This window comes from Cibotium barometz, chromosome 26, assembly GCF_041138505.1.
Source record: "Cibotium barometz isolate CiBa-2024 chromosome 26, ASM4113850v1, whole genome shotgun sequence".
NCBI classification, from domain to species: domain Eukaryota; kingdom Viridiplantae; phylum Streptophyta; class Polypodiopsida; order Cyatheales; family Cibotiaceae; genus Cibotium; species Cibotium barometz.
Genome location: NC_141071.1, coordinates 38,519,231 through 38,534,125, shown reverse-complemented (window position 1 = coordinate 38,534,125; position 14,895 = coordinate 38,519,231).

Below are 14,895 nucleotides of genomic sequence, written 5' to 3'. Positions count from 1 at the left end.
TGTGTAAAATATAGTCATATGTTGATCATTTGGGTCTATTTCCACTTGGTTATAGCCCTAGAACCCATCAAAGAAGTTGTAGGCCTCCTTGCTTGCTACTTGTTCCAGCAGATGCTCAATGTGAATGAAAAAGGGTAATGGTCTTTAGCGTGATTGCATTAATCTTTTTGAGGTTATAGCCCGAGAATCCATCAAAGAATTTGTAGGCCTCTTGCTTGCTACTCATTCTAGCACATGCTCAATGTGAATGAAAAAGGGTAATGGTCCTTCAGCATGTATGCATTAACCTTTTTGAGGTCAATAACACAAAGCCTGATCTTTTCATTTTTCTTAGGCAAAATGATTATTGGGGATACCATTCCGTGTGCTTTATCTCGTAAATGAATCTAGTTTCAATGAATTTGTCAATTTTGTTTTTGACCATTCTAGAGTATTTGGGATTCATTTGATAGGTCCTATGTCTTGATGGTCGTGCTCCTTCCACAATGGGAATAGTGTGTTTGACCACCTTCAAGGGTGCACCTTTCATGTCAATACATTTCCAAGTAAAGTAGTCTTAGAATTATGTGAGTAGATCATTAAGGTCTTTTTCTTCTTCTAGAGATAAGTTTTTTCTAATGTATCTAGGTTTGAGATCCTCGTCTCGGGCCCTGCTATGTTAACCTCCTTAAATTCAATCATAAGATGTTTCAAGCTTCTCATCAAGGGTTCTCTTTACCTTTTCAAAGTGTACAAAGCGGTCACCGACATTATACATTTTGAAATACTCAAGCACCTATCTAAGGTCTTTAACGTTGGTGCACCCTCTTACAAGATGCACTTAGCTTCTTTTTTAGCCTCTGCTAAGGCTTTGTTTTTTCCCTTCTTATGGACCGAGAGAGTTTTATAGGCTCATTAAATCCAGCAGGTTCATCTCTCCATGGCCGGTACTTCATAAAGATTAAGCTCCTGCTCCACCACGGATTGCAAAAGTGTACATGGGAGTCTATGGCTTTGATGTATCAAAGCTAATGGTCTTCATTTCCTCCTTGGAAAAGATATAGGTCATCCCTTTTTAATCTCTTTGGCCCCCAAGCTACCATCTTCTGGTCATGGATATCACCTTCAGATTTTGGTGTATATTGCATTGCTGTTGTTGCAGAGCACTCAACATATATATGGAAGCAATTTCCTTGCCATCTATCATGGCATATCTTGTGCTGTTCTCGTTGTTGGGAGGATGTCCATATTTGTAAGAATGTATATCCAATTCTTGGAGTCTTCCGGCTGTGGAAATGAGGCAAACTCTAAGCTCTCACATTAATCGTCCAACGTTTTATGACAAGTTTGTCACATGTTTAGCTTAGTGGTGTTATTGGTGGTTATTGAGTCTTCAGCCACCACACTCATAGGATGAGTTTTCCATGTTCGTAAGCTTACTTTAAGGGTTTCATTAATTTTTTGAATGTAAATGTGGTCGGTGTTCCAGTCATGGACCATTTGGGTCTCTCTCTTGAAGAGTCTACCAAGACACAGTCATAGGAATTAGGGTGATGTGAGAAGATCATCACTAAAAAAGAGTGGTAGAAATTTGGATCAAAAGTCTTAATTCTCAAATTTTACAATAGCCCCATGGGTCAGCAAGCTTGGCTATCAAGCTGGTAGTGTTAAGTGATTGTTGCCACCATTTTTCTTAGCACTACTTAGTAATGATGTTGACTCTAGTCCCTCTAGGATGGTAGGCTATCCTTGTATTTTACCAGGAGGAGGATGACATTCATGTTGTCACTCTCAAAGTAATGATCTAGCTTATTCATTGGTACCTTTGGAAAGGCTTGATGAACTTCCTCTTCCTTAGCAAGATTGTCATTATCCGATTCATCCAAGGAGTCTTGAATCGCTTGCTCTTCCATACCCACTTTTAACTTTTCGTCCATCTAATCCTTTAAGTCCTTCCATAGGCTTGGACTTCCTTGAAGTAAGGAGCCAATAGAAATCTGCACTTGGAAGGAAAGAAAGGCGGTAAGTCTAGCTATGTCTCTAGGTATTTATCCATTATCACTTACATAGCTTTCAGGGCTAGTAATGGTGTATGGAATGTGTATAGGCTCTTTTGGGCTGCATGATGCTGCTATCTCTCGACTATTTGCTATCTCTCATAGCTAGCTCTCACAAGTTGCATGACACTATTGTCTCTCGGCTATTTGCTACCTCTTACACTATTTGCTGCCTCTTGTGCCTACATGTGATGGTGTCCTTGGCTATGCAAGGTGGTGCTCTCACTTGGACTGAGGTAATATTTGGCCCCTTTTGTTAGGGTCTCAGGTTATATTTGGCACATTTTGTTAGGGTTTCAGGTTATATTTGGCACCTTTTCATGTTATATTTGGCACTTTTTGTTTATGGTTCCTTTTTCTTAGGCTTCTAAAGCTTCATGGAGAAGCTCAACTATGTGTATGGTAATATGGCCCTTACGGTTTGTCTAGTGCACTTATGCCTTGGGGTGGCCATCCATTCAATGGCTCAACTATAAGAGAGATCTTTGCACTCACGTTTGTGTGTTGTTTGGTTTGTCGGGCCGTTGGGTTGCTCGTCTTCCTGGTCTTTGTGTGTTGTTTGCCTCTATGTTTGTCTATCTCTTGTGTGTATGTTGATCTCTATGTCTTGGGTTTGTTATCCTTGTATCTTTGTCTCGTTTGCCTCTGTGTGTCTCTTTTACCTCTATGTCTAGCCATCTCTTGTGTGTTTGTCATTTTCTATGTTTGGGGTTTGCTAACCTTGTATCTTTGTCTCGTTTACCTCTGTTTGTGTATGATCTGGCTCTTTATGTGTGTCGATCTATATCTATGTACCATCCTTTGTTGCATGTTCTCTGTCACTTGGGCTATGTGCTATGGCACCTCGACGTCCTCTTGCTAACGTTACCAATGTCCGTGGCATTCATTGTGAAGATGTCACCATCATATCAATTGCACTCGTGGGTGTCCTGTGTTTTAAAGATGTCTCCATAACATCCATTGGTGGCTAGCCCTAGAAATCTGTAGATCATCACACCACCTAAAGGATCCGATGCGGTAAAAAATGTGGTCTATGAAAAAGAAAGCAAGGTCATCTAATACATCAGTGCATAATGTTGCATTTAAAAGGAGTTATTGGAAGAATCTATCTGAGTTGAGCACATGAGGGGGTCTATTTTCATTAGAAAAGGGTGGTACTCTCCGTTGTTTTCATTTCCAAATGGTAACTTGATCAAGTTGGTTTCTCAAGTTATAACCGCAAACTTGGCCACCAACATGTGTATGTATTTCCTCATAGCCTCCCCACCATGACTCTAATCGATGCTCTCACTTCCATCACTTGTAAGAATGGGCAATCATGAATGTGACGATCGATGTGGATCTCAAGAAAATCAGTAAGCCACTGGTTGGCTAGCCGAGAGCCTCTTGCCACATTTGACCATAGTGTCTCAGGGTGATCCAACTACCCCATAGCTCTCACACTTTTGGCCAGTCACCCAACCCAAAGGGTATGGTAAGCTTGCAGGTTGAGACACCGTTGTGCATAAGCCTCTACGTGTATTAGAGTGGTGAGTTTAAAAGGAGTGATTTGCCAAGAGGGCTTGGCACACATAAGATAAGGCTTAAGTAAAGGAATTAGTGTGGTGACTATTGGTAGATTGATCAAGAATTAGGATGTTTGTCCTAGGGTATTGTATGTGTAGAGGTTTGAAGCAGGTTTGTTTACACACCTATGAAGGCATAGGGTATTGCATGAAAGATTTACACAAGCCACACTTTAGGTTCTTTTCGCTAAATGTGGAATCTGAAGAAATAATAAGGGGTCGTGAGCAATATGCATTATATGGCCAAGGTGACTTGAAAAATAATGTATGTCTCATGTCCATTAACTTGTTTGATCGTGCCTATGTGTATATGGATAATTGTATAACAAATAGGCTTGGTGAAACCCTAGAGTCAACCTTGCTATGTATGCTACAAATCGGCAAGTACTAGCCAATTGGATCATTCCGAAGATAGGGAATGGCATGGATAAAAGAAGAGTTGCATAGCAGTGTGAACTGGAAACTTCACAAGAAGTTACAAAAATAACATAAGAAAGAGAAAAGTAGGACTCGCATGGGCAAGCAAAGTAAGCGGCTTACAAATGCTAGTCAAGGCGACAAAATGATAGTTTAACCAATAAAAGTAGAAGTAAGAAACTAGTGGGTGAAATAGGTTAGGGTAGGTTAGCATGTCAATAACATACGAAGAACCATTCATCTCTTGTTTTACAATTTCAGGTGAATATAACATGCACTAGTATGTGATAGCTGAGAGAAGCTATATCATGGTAGCTATAAATAGAAATCATGGGGTAAAGAACAATTTTACACTTTTGACTTATGAACTTTGTGGCATTTCAAGCAATCGTGTATATTGTACTCTAAAATTCACAAGGTTCTAAAAACTATAAACAAGTCTTATCAATGAAAATGGCAATCATGTAGACTTTTCCATATCTTGTTATATTTCCACATTATGCTTCCTCATTATGCAATAACTCTCTTTTACTACTTTTATATATATGTGCATTATCTGCTATAAAGAATCAATACCTGTAAACTTTAATGTTAAAATAGCAAGTGATGTTGGGTAAATGTTAGGAGCAAGGGGGAGTGGTATGTGACCCTTAAAATGATTATATGAGTTGTATAAAAGTTCAAAGGGAGCCCAAATGTGAAGGAATATGTGGAATGGCCAATACATGTGGAGGCCAAAAGTAGGCACCTAAAAAGTGGTGGGAAAAAGGCCAAGTGGGTGCTCACTTTTCAAGGAATATGGTGCTCAAATTTAGGAAAGACTAGGGGCAACTTAATCAAGCTTATGGGCCATGATTAATAGAGATGTACTCAAGCCCATAAAAAGGAACTCTATCTAATGGATTATCATATGAGTTTTTTGCTAATCCTCTTGTCAATATGCTCTAGTTTTGTCATTACCTTTATCATCAATTTTAATCTCTTTTCTTGCATTCTAGTATGTCAAGATGTTGATGCTAATCCATTTCTGTACGCCTTAATCCACAATTACCATGCCTAAATCCATGTGCTTTATCATGGTATCAAAGCTACATGTGCATAAGTCTATGGTAGAAGCAAGCAAATGATAGCATAGGTAGGCTCCTTACAAGCTCAATTAGGTGATTAATTCATTAGGGGTTGATTAGGCTTCGCTTAATCATTTTATGCCTTGTAGTAATAGACAGTGTACATCTTTGTTGCTTTCTCTTTTTTTTCCCAGTTTAGGATTAGAAAAGAAGAGAGTACAAATTTCATTTTGAGAGAAAGAGATTGTGTGCATTGTAAGCTTCAAGTTTTTATCCCTATCTGTTATCACAAAAGTATACCAGTCACAAAAAAGAAAAAAAAGAAAAAAAGAGAAAAAAAAACAGGAGAAATCTGAAGAGTAGGTTGATCATCAGTAGCAAACTTTCAAGAACTGAAGAAGAGCAACATAGAGAGAGAGAGAGAGAGAGAGGAAGAAAGCAAAGTAATGCATCTTTGCAGTCCACAACCGTAGCCACCAACATCCTCTCACTGTGTGCTTTTCAGCAAAGCAAGAGAGAGCAGCATACAGAACAAGAGAGAGGTACAAGCCTTTGCCATCATAGAGACAAATTAAGCGGCAGAGGCATTGCTGGCAACTTTACTATACATAGCCCCGGTACCTCCATGTGGGCTTCTCAAGCATCTAAAAGAGAGAGCGAGAGAGGGCGAGATATTTAGTAGGCACCTAAAGTCACCCCACCTAGCAAAGAAAAAGAACCTTGCAGTCGTCTCTCTGCACAGCTATATTGTGAGAAGCAGTAGCGAAGAAAAAGAACCTTGCAGTCATCTCTCTGCATAGCTATACTGTGAGAAGTAGTAGCAAGCACCAACGCAAGCTGAGCGGGTATAGCAGAGAAGGTAGCTCTCTCTTCTGGGTGCGTGACAGACCGAGAGCAGCAAACATCAGCAACGTACAAGGTAACCATTCACCACCATGAGAAGATTCATGCTTGCACAACAGGCATCGACGTGAAGAAGAACCCTTAGCTAATATTAAAGTGGTGTTAAAGAGCCCTAAAAGGAGGGTGTTCACATGGAGGATAAGAGCGACTTCACACGGGATGGCCACGTTCCTTTTTCCCAAGTATCTTGAACTCAGCGAACAAAGCCCGCCGAAAACGGGTGTACCTTCACACGTCAAAAATCTTACCTATGTCGTTCGGTCATAGTGGCCAGGGCACCAGCTCAAAATCAAAGCTACTACCTTCTTGACGTCATGCCATGCAACTCCACGCATATATTACAGGTTGTAAGTGGTGCAAGAAGCGATGGTGACCTGCTAAGTGGTGGAAGATGCTTGCACTTCGCCATTTCTGGCAGAGTAGAAGGCCCAGACTTCTTTCGCCTATTTCTCAGGAACATGATTTTTTTTTTCGCGTGAACGCTAATGTTTTGGTGGAATCCTAGGAAAATAGGGAAAGAAGCCTTGGCGTGTGAAAGGCCTCTAACATACATGGACTTCCATGGCCTATTCTTTACCAATTTCTTCATCAACCATATTATCACTCACAAGGGCATCATCAAAGCCAACTTCATCAAAAAACATCACTTTTCCCTTTGTAATAGTTAGACTCTATAAAATTATTGGATCATATGATGGATGCAGAATTGTTTATAGCAACAGTAGTGCAGCAATATGAAAGAGATTGGTATTATTATATATTAACCTTTTTACAACAATAATCCAACAATACGAAGGCTTGGTATTATGATATGCCAACCTTTCTATAGTAAGAATCCGACAACATGAAGGCCTTAAATAATATCATATGTCAACCTTTCTACAACAATAGTCCAGGAATATATAGGCCTTTGGTATTATGATATGCTGACCTTCCTACAATAGTAGGAACTGAAAACATGACAGATATGCATAACTATTTACACCAATAGCAATAGTCCAACAATATAAAGGCAATTGATATTATAATATACTGAGATCTCTACAACACAGAATGTTTCTTGAACACATAATAAGAGATTAGTGCAAGAAAATGGCTTGAAAAGTAGAATTTTTACATTGGTAGTTGGTCAACTAATCAGCCTACCAATTTTTACATTAGCTAAGTAAAATGGGAATAGATCAAATACTCCATAGACATGTGCTTGATCATGAATAGGAAGCTCATCAGGGCATCAATGGCAGCCAAATTGGAGGTAATACAACACATTAGGGCATCGGTGGTGGTAACTTTGGAGGTGAGACATCACATGTAAAAAGATAATGCAAGCAGGCCTATGATGGCCAACTATACTAAACGATGCTTGGAGCTTTTCCAAGTAGTGTGATGTGTGTTGGAGGCTAGGTCAGTCCTACAGCTAACAGAATACCTTATAATCTGATCACCACTTAAAGCATTCATAAAGTGGAAAGATTTCATCGCCAAGGTCAACCCTACAGCTTAGAGGATAGGAAATTGTTACATCTTGGTTGCACAATAGACTACTACACCAAGTTGGGTGAAGGTAAAGGCTCTTAGAGAGAGTTCGGCCAATTTAGTGGCAAATTTTTTTAATGAAAATATCATGACAAGGTTTGGATGTTCATCAGTAGAGCTAGTTAGTGACCAAGGAGGCCATTTCCTCAATGATGCGGTGCCTAAGCTCATGACCAAAAACTTAGTCATTCACCAAAAAAAAATAGCACGTTGTAATGGGCAAGCAGAAATCTACCAATCAAGTGCTCCTAAAAATATTTTAAAATATCCTCAACAAGAACTGGTAGTGGATAGGTTGGGATCAGAAGCTATAATCCACATTGTGGGCATTTAGAACAACATACAAGGTTGGAACTGGGCAGACATCTTTCAAACTGGTGGATGGGCTAAAATCAATTATTCCCATTAGAGTTCATTGTGCCAAGTATGAGAGTGATAGTACACAAGAGAGGCTTTCCCTAAATAAGTCTCGGCAACATTGACTAAAACAACTACTAGCACTAGAAGATGACAGAAGAAAAGAATCCTACCAAAACATTTGTAAAGGAGAAGGAAAGCATGGGGCTAAAATATAAAATACATGCACTTCGAAGAAGGTATCTTAGTATTGGTATTCAACTCAAGAATGTGGTTCACACCTTGGGAAGCTAAAGAATGGGTATTGGTATTCAACTCAAGAATGGGTCCATGCCCTAGGAAACTGAAAAATATGGAGATGATCATATCATATCATGGTCCCAAGGACAAGGAACCTTCTAACTGATGGGATTCCACTTCCCAATCTCGTAAATAGATTTAGATTGAAACCCTACTTTGAGAAGGTCAACAAATGAAGATCTGCAAAAAATAATGGATCCACTAGTAGAGCACTTTGTCAGCCCCACAAGATCAAGGTAATGCGGCATACATTGGATTATGGGGACAATTTGGCTCATTTATGGTGCAACCAATAATAAGGGCCAATAAAAGGGTAGTATAACAGCCACAAAATAGAAAAATATTAGCAAAAAGGGCAATTCAAAATTTAAAAAACCTGAATGTGATGACATGGAAAAAATATTTCTATTTCTAGTATTTCTAATATAGGGAAAGCAAGCAATTTTTTGGATCGTGGTTTTATTGTGTTAAGTGCATTTTTTGGCTTGAAGTTTGATTGTGTAAATGCACTTTTGTTAGATTCCGAAGACTAGTTTCATAAAGAGAAAGCAGCAAAGATGCCTGCTAGTGAAAGATTTGATAGTTTGTTGCTTTTGAGGAAGCGGTGCATGTACTCTTTTGAGGAAGTGGTGCATGTACTCTTTTTTGAGGAAGTGTGTTGCTTTTGAGGAAGCGGTGCATGTACTCTTTTTTCCATGAAAGTCGGTTCCCAGGCCAAGGCCACTCAAATGACAGATGTTTTGTCTTGAAAATGTCCACCAAGGGACCCACATCTGGTGTGGATTTAGTAAATCACATGAGGCATAATGGTGATGGCGATTTGAAGTCATCTTGGGTGTAATTTAATTACACACAGAGTAATAAATTCGTGTACCATGGTGGCTCACGTCTATGACCCAAGGTAGTAAGTTAAAAAAGGGTCAACCGTGTCATTTGTACTGAATAACCATGGAGAAAGATGTTTTGATGTTGTTTTATGTATACAGTGTGCAAGAGCTCATGACTATAACAACTTGTGAGATGAAAGAAGAGGATACAACAAGTCAAATTAGAACCATGGAGAAATGTGGCTATAAGCGTGCTGATTTCCATGGCTTCATGGCAGATGAGGCACGGACAAATTGGATGGCGGTACAAAATTTCTACAATGATGGGCCAAATAATAAAATGGAAGACCGAGAACACTCCTGTCTATTTCATTGGAAGCAATGCCTCTAATGACGAACTAAAAAGTATGTTAATAAAGACTTGCAACAAGAGCACATAGCCATGTGTGAGAAGTGGCGGAATTGTAGAAATAAAGAAGAGGCTCTAGGAAAAAGCCAATCGATAAGAAACTCGTGGAAGGAACGGTCAAGGATTCTCAAATCCCTGCCATGGATATTTGGATGTCTTAGTGGGAGGTTCGCATTGCACATTGGGAAAACTTAATGTGTGGTATGATACACAATGTAATTTAACCTGGATTTGAAAATGTAATTGTTGGTTTTTTATTGTTAGTTAATTAATATTGAATTTTGGAATAATTGTTGTACCTTCAAGTCCAGAAGAGTCCAATAGAAGAGGCAAACACACCATGAACAAACCTGGCTGAAAGAATGCATGGGAGCTGGTTAGCCAGTGAAGGCTATAAGCACAAAATAACCCTATATGATGCTTGTGTGTCGGACATGGCCAATGCACTGATGCAAAGTGCAAAACAATATACATACATGATTGGAAGACATCTGGGTGATGGGCCTAACTTGGAAACATTACTCAACCGGGCCGCGGCTAGAAAATCACCATCAACTACTTAAGTGGCACATGTTGTTCATACTACTATTGCTAGCACTCCAATGTATGAGAAAGCTCGCCCATTACATGGAGAGAGAGAAACAATGCAACGAAAACAAAATCAAAGTGCAGTGATTGATGTTGAAGATGATGATTGCCATCAACCAGGGTTTGTGATGGAAAATAGGGACCAAAAACAAAGGAGTCCGAAGAATCTTGACTTCTCTACTCTAGACCATGGAAAAAGCAAGGGGTCTTCGAGAGATTTCTCCCATTACAATGCAGTGGAAGCACCTACAATAACTCTCAAATGAAGTTCCAAAGAGGATTTGTATTTTTGAACAAGAGGCCAACCGTACATTCTGGGCCATACGTTTAACCCCACCCAATTCTAAGTTGAAATGTCTTGGATGGACAACAGAGAAGTTCAAATGCAATCGTTATATCCAAATCTCATCATCAGGAGTAGTGGCTCCTTCATTTTATTCTGAGAGACGACATCCTGGTCGAAGTGGTGCAAAGGCACAATTTATGTGGTTCTGCAATGATGATGTTACCCACACTTGGCATCCAGATCACAATATAAATCATGTGTCCCTAATGCCTTCTGTTTGGCCTGTGCAAATTGGAACAAATATCACCCGTGCAGAGATATAGATGTTAGAAGTTTCTAGGTTTCACCTGCAAAAAATAGCTACTCCGATGCATGAGATACATGCAGCTCCAAACCAAGTTGAAGAATTCCAAGAACAATATACAACAAATACTATAAGAAAGCCTAAGTGGAGACAGTTCATTTCAAAAGATGCCTTCCAAGAGAATAGAGACAACTCATCAAATGAAAATTGTGCACATTGAAGAGCAAATCATTGTTTCTTTGAATCATTCAATCTTCCATGTGACCACAACTAGCTATGAGATGACATATGAGGCCCATTTGACTAGTCAATCCAAGTGCAGTTGTCCAGATTTTCAAAAGAGGGAGAGTGAGAACAAGTCATATCTTGCTTGCACATATTTATTACATCTTTCTGCATGTTCTGGGATTATCCCAGAACGAGAATATGTTTGTCCACACCAGCCAAGTCTCTCTCGTACCGACCTATAAACAACCCTAAGTTAGATTAGAACCTTTCCTTAAAGAAGAATCTTTTAAGGATCCTCTTGCAACTATCTTTGTTTACAAAGCTTGTCCTTGGGTTTCTTTTGAGATTTTGGTTCTAATCATTTTTTATAGCCATGTTTAATTATTTTGTGTGACAGAATGAACAAGAATATGTTTGTCCACCAGCCATGTCACTCTAGTACTAACCTATATACAGCCCTGAGTCGAATTAGAACCTTTGCTTAAAAGAACAGCTTTGGGGAACCTCTTGTAGCCCACTTTGTTTACAAAGCCTGTCCTTGGATTTCTTTTGGGATTTTGGTTGTAATCATTTTTTTTGTGGCCATGTTCAACATTAACATAGTGCATACCTTGCCATTTTTAGGATTCTATAATTGCAATGGCAAGGTGTGCACTATGGCAATTATAGTTATAACTTGTAAAGGGAAACTATAACTTATACGACCCCACTTGTAAGAGAAGTTATATAACAAGACAAGAAGATCTTAATAAAAATAAAAATCAAACAACTAATTTATCAAAACCATTGGATTCCAATAAACTCAAATAAATTCAATGGATGGGATTTGGTCAAGTTGAACAAACATTCAAAATCCGAAATTTTCCCCCATCCTCACTATACCCTGCTTAGAGCAGGACTAATAAAGAGACTTCCTTCAACATTGAATTTATCTTCAAATTAGACAGACTGTAAAACAACGATCTTCATTTAAATTAGTGATCAAATAACTTCCCAATAGTAAACTTTAAATAACACAAATTGAAACTATGATAAGCTAACAAAAACCTTGGCACTTCAAGCACAGCACACACATCTCGGTAATCAAGAAGTATCATAATATATAATAGGGGTTAATTATCTTCTTGATACTCTTTAATAATAATAATAATTAATATTATACCTAAAGCAAAATAATTATGGATATAGCAATGCTGAAAGTAACCTATCATGTCTTTGTGCCGATCATGATCAGATCCAACAGTTTAGGATGAAATCTTTTATTAAAAAAAATTAAACGTGAAAAAATCAAATAATTGCTCCTCTACCACCTAATTACAATGTGCAAGAGGTGAAGATGGCAAGGTGTTTCCAATATATTTGCATTATTCCTACCATATTGCGCAGCCTTCCATTGAAAATATAGAATCTTGTCCTAAAATGTTTTGCAGTTACTCAAAAAAGCTCACAAAATCCTAAAAATGGTTAAAAAGCTTGCTAGGAAATGCTCGCAAAAAAATCGCACCTCAACCCGATGAGGCAGTACAATAAAAAAGATGGACACGAGCTACAAAACGAGGGAAACAATTCAATCAACCCATGTTTAATGACACATACCATAGGGTGTGGAGCCACACATACCAAAAAATATGGAGCCACATATACCAAAAAATACAGAGCCACATATATATAAGAAGATGCGATAGAAGACATGATCAATGCATTTTTTCAAGGTGATCAAATGAATGAAGGACAAGATGCATTGTTGGAAGAAGCATGAGGACAAAATTTGGCATCAACTCCATCGTATGAGGGATCATGAATGTCAAAACTTTAAGCCTGTCTTTCTTTGTTGAACTTGTAATCTATTTACAGTTGGTTAGACAAAACTGTCTCTACATTACTCAAGTGAGTGAGTCAACTCTTGTTAGTGAAACAACCACTTGCATATTTTTTGGTTTTTTACTAATATTTATATATTTTACAAGGTTGTTCAAATTAACATATTGCCTAAGGGTAATGTTATGCCCAAATCACGAGATAAGGCAAAGAGGATGTTGGGTTTTATAAGCATGGATTATGTCCAAAGGATTTCATTCTATTTCATGGAGAGTACAAAGAATTCTTTGCATGTCCAAAATGTGGCGCTCAGAGATATAGGCAAGATTTACAAGTTGAAGCAATACCTTGTAAGATTTCATGGCATTTTTTAATAATTCCAAGGATAAAACACATGTTTAAGTGTAGGTCCATAGCAGAGCTAAAGACATGACATGTTGAAAATTACTATCTTAAGAATTCCTATTGATTGTGCTGCATGGAGGCACATAGAAGAGACGTGGGTTAAATTTAAGGAGAAGCCTTGCCACATACATTTTGGTCTAGCAATGGATGGTGTTAATCCATTTGGTTTGTGTTCCACAACATGGAGTACATAGCCAATGATATTAGAAAATTACAACATCCCACCATGGTTGACTATTAAGAAGGGACATGGTTTGCTCTGGTACTTCGAAATTACAAAGTGAAAAGCATGGATGTTTAAATGGCACCATTAATAGATAAGCTCGAAACCTTATGGGCAGGCATTCCTATACATCATATATCTAAGGGGGACCTAATTCTAGGTCAGCCAACATAATCATATATCTAAGGGGGACCTAATCCTATACATCATATATCTAAGGGGGACCTAATTCTAGGTCAGCCAACATAAGACCTAATTCTTAAGGACCTAATACTAGGTCAACCAATATAAAGGGAATATTGATATTGATAATGGATGACTTTTGGAGCTATGGTGAGTGCTCAAGCCTTGTTACAAGTGGGTACCATGCATGTCCTATATGTGGACCTCACTTAGTTACACTTCATTCTCAAGATTTAAAGAAGATGATATATGAAGGCCATATTAGATTACCTTCCAAATGATTAGCCCCACAATGAGAGGGGAATCTTGGATGACCACCTCCAAGAATAAAAGCTAGTGATTGGTTTGAATCATGGAGAGCAATTGGTAGTGGATGGAACGAAAAGACTCTCTATCTTTCACCAGCTCTCTTATTGGAATAGTTTACTAATTGACCATGTCTTAGACCCAATGCACATATTTGAAAATGTGGGTACTACTCTTTGGGAGTTCTCGATTGGTGACAAAGACAATAAGATAGACGAGATGATCTAATGTAAGTTTAGAGGGTATGGCCACAATCTATTGATGGCAAAGTAACCCTCCCATGTGCACACCTTGGATTTTTATCAAAGAGGGAGGAGAGAAGAGTGAAGAAGGTGATTGCATCCTTCCACACACCAACAAGTCATATGCATTATCTTAAAAGTGCTTTCAAAAAGAATAATAAGCTCAGTGGCTTGAAATCTCATGGCTGGTACAAGTTCTTTTGCAGGTATGTATGACTAGTTTAGAATTTCTTTTTTTGTCCTTCAAGTTTTACATGATCTACTCATCAATGTTTGTTTATTAATGGCATTGCTTTGTAGTTTAAGCTTCCTTGCAATCAAAGACTGTAATTGAAGACATAAGGATTGCCGTTTATAAGAACAGTGGATTAGTTAGATGTTTTTCTTCAAACAAGATCAATTTGCAATCCATCGAGCAGTTGGATTTCTTCAAAGAAGATCAACTTGCAATCCATTGAGCAAGCAAGAATCAACTCCATAGAAGCTCTGTGCTTAATTGGGAAGCACTTTCCAACCAATATTCTCACTATATCCAATTGCACTGGTTAGTATTCGTAGTAGATGAGTTTGCAATACCAAGTACTATCCTTCTTTTTGGAGAGAATTATGAAGACCTTAAAGGGTTTTTTTTGAGGTAATGACCAAGGCGTGAAGGGAATATGGCAGAAAATTGACTAGTACAAGAATCATTGGTGTACATCTCAAAGGTCCGTCACATTTTCAAATTTCTTTATAGATGGAAGGTGGTGTCTCATGCTTTTTTTGGGTCACCCCAAGATTGGGCCTTACACAAGCAATCAAATGGGTTATATTGTAGAATTGCCTCGTCTGAATGTATCCATAACCCTTACCCTCTTTGTTGATCCCACCCTCTTTGGAGACTGCTAAAGCATAG